Genomic DNA, 3,336 nt, shown 5'->3' on the forward strand with positions numbered 1-3,336 from the left:
TTAAAATATCATGTATTTCATGCTCAAGTTATTTATAAAAGGTAAAATTGAAGGCATTCAAATCAAAAGTTTAATTTACAGTTGACTCATCATGCTGTATAAATGGGTTTCCATATTGCTTTATTTGCAGTAAAGTATATATTTTTTTAGAGTAGGATCACTGTAACATGCAGGGGCCAGCTGAAGGACGCCTCCGGGTGCGGGAATTTCTCGCTACATTGAAGACCTGTTGGTGACCCTCTGCTGTTGTTTTTTATTTGGTCGGGTTGTTGTCTCTTTGACACATTCCCCATTTCCATTCTCAATTTTATCTCATAAGAACCACTTTAAGCAAATCTTATGTTTTCTCATCTCGTGCTGAAAACTCATATTATTTTGCATTGTCATTTTGGGGCCTTTTAATAGCTGACTATGTGGTATGGGCTTTGCTCATTGCTGAAGGCAGAACGGTGACCTAAAGTTGTTAATTTCTGTGTCATTTTGGTCTCTTGTGGAGAGTTGTGTCATTGGCAATCATACCACATCTTCTTTATTTGACATCTAAAATCTTATTATTTTTGTGCTAGACATGAGGAATTTTTTGTCCTGTTTATAAAGCTCATGAGATAAAATATTTATATATTATAACTTTTTAAATTTTGGCTTGAGAGTTTCTAATGGAGGTAAATCAAAAAGTGTTTTGAATTCACCAAATGAAATTAAAGATTGGTTGTTTTTTTTACATTTTTTTTTTTATACAAATACATTTTGTGAATTTCAACACTATACCTATAGGCTATATATCATGTATATGATGAATGTGTTTATAAGAAGTTGCCTTTGCATCAGATATTTTTTATTTTGTTCATTATAAAAATAATGTTGAATTATAATGTTCATAATAGTTTTAATACTATGTTAGTTTTTATCAGTTATCTCTTTGAAAGAGACTTTTTAAATTTATTTGAGATTATCTTTGGAGATTTTGTTTCTAAACTGAATAATGGATGTGAATTCAAAACCTGTAGATATTGTATTTAATGATTTTATATTTCTAATTTATGCTTAAATTATATATAAATAAATAAGAATTAATAAGAATCTTCATTTGTATTTATAAATCATCAAAACAAGAATACATTGAATATACTTTACTTGTTTTCCCAAGTGTAACAGTAAATATAGATAGAACCCTATCATTAGGTGCGTTGGTTTTATGTTTAATCATGTCAAAGTTCTAAGGAATTTTATAATTGATCAATTTGGTTGTTGGTATTGGTTTAATGTGTTGATCTGAGAGATTTCTTAGGAAAGGGTTACATCATTATTTTTACATTTTTCTATGATTTAATACAGTTAAAATGTGAGCCTGAACACAAAATCAATGTGGTAGCATTGCTTTGTTATAAAAGTATCTTGATACAATTATGATCTATAGGAAAACACACTGTCTTGCAATCTTCATGTTTTGCAAGAAGCACATTAGTATAAAACAGTAAACCAAAATTGTATCTCTTCCTACAGAATATTGGGTATTATTACAATTGTGAATCAAATTTCAAATTTATACATCAAGTTTGCATACCATACAAATAATTCCCTATTAAGTTTCATGACGATTTTTGACAATGCGACAGTTAGAAAAGACTAAGTAGTTAAAAATTGAGAAAAAAACTTCACAAATTTTGTAAATATTGGAAAACTTATGAAACAAATCATTAAAATATAGAAATATCTTTGGATCATTTAGCATGTTTTTATAATTTTGTCCTTTATCTAAACCTATTTTGTTGAAAGAAAAATGAATGACCACTTATCAAAATGATTATTTGAAAATAATTAATGTTTGAACATTCTATTGATTCTGCTCTGATACAGAAAGTACACATATTAGGTGCAGTATAAGTCCACTTGTTATATGTGGCAAACATCTGGATATGAAGTCATAATTTAGATATTCACAAAAACGATTTCTGATTATCAGCAAATAAGAAAACCTTCCAAAAAAAGTTGTGGAAAAGAGACAAATTTTTTTTAACGTTTCATCTATGTTAGAAACATTCTGGTTGTGGTTAAAGATTTTTTTTCACACCTATAACTTTTTAAATCCATCCTGGCAACATAAAAACCAGGACAAAAGAAGAGTCTTCATGTCAGATAATAAGACAGAAGCAGAGCAAAATATTCATTATATGTTTTTCTTTTTCCTTATTTTCTTTCACAAGTAAGTTATATATAAGTTGGTTCAATGCCAATAGTTTTTGAAGATCCAGCAAAACTCGAACATGAAATTATCCAAAAGATCCGGATCTTCAAACAGCAACAACTAGTTTTGCAATTTAAAAAAAAAACGTAATTGAATTGAATAAAAATGGTATGTTGTGTTATTTCTTGTCGTCTTAAGTATGGCTGTTGTTGAAATTGTCAGATTTGACACCTGCTTCATATGACAATGTCGACATCCGATAGTTGTATCTGGAGTTTCAAAATTAATAAGTTTCATTCAATTTATATTAGAACATGTATTGGTCTTTGAAATGGCTTTAGGTGATCATCCCAACTCAATACCCTAATGATTCAGGTGAATCTTCAATAACTTCTTCAAATGACTGAACTTCTGTTATCTTGGTGCCACAAGTTCTTCATTATATTCCTAATATTTGGAATCAAGTTATATGTGATTATTCAATACTGTGCGTTTTCTTATACATCAGAAAGACCAATCATCAACTTACAGTGTACCAAATATTAAGCAGTTTCGCCCTCGTTACACAGGTATCGGAAGAGAATGAAGACGTATATATATTTAGACTTTCAGGTCGTTGATACAAATCGGAATTAAGGAACTGATTGGTTCTATGAATACCATGCTTTTTTTTTTGCTTTTTTTTTTTTTTTTTTCTATGGTCGGGTTGTTGTCTCTTTGGCACATTCCCAATTTCCATTCTCAATTTTATTCATCAATCTTTAAAGACCCTAATTTTGCAAAACACTTCTCCTACCTCAATGACATATGTTTTATTGTTCTCGCATATATTACCCCAAACAACATAGTTTTTGTGTGTAAATCACATTACATAAATTGTTTGATAAATAAATTAGGTATTAAAAATTCACTTGAAATCTCAAAAAAAAAACCCACGACACTTTTCCAAAAGGAAATCCTAAATAGTCATAGCTCTGTTCTAAAGGAAATCCTAAATAGTCATAGCTCTGTTCTATGTTTCTTTAGAATTCCAAACAAAGACGACGAACTGGATCTTCAATCATTGGGTAATTAAACTAATTAAATAATAAGTGTCCTTACAAACCACGATATATAACTGAGTCTTGTAAATTGCTCCTCAAAACCTCTTA

Source organism: Mytilus edulis, chromosome 2 (assembly GCF_963676685.1).
Source record: "Mytilus edulis chromosome 2, xbMytEdul2.2, whole genome shotgun sequence".
In the NCBI taxonomy this organism is placed as follows: domain Eukaryota; kingdom Metazoa; phylum Mollusca; class Bivalvia; order Mytilida; family Mytilidae; genus Mytilus; species Mytilus edulis.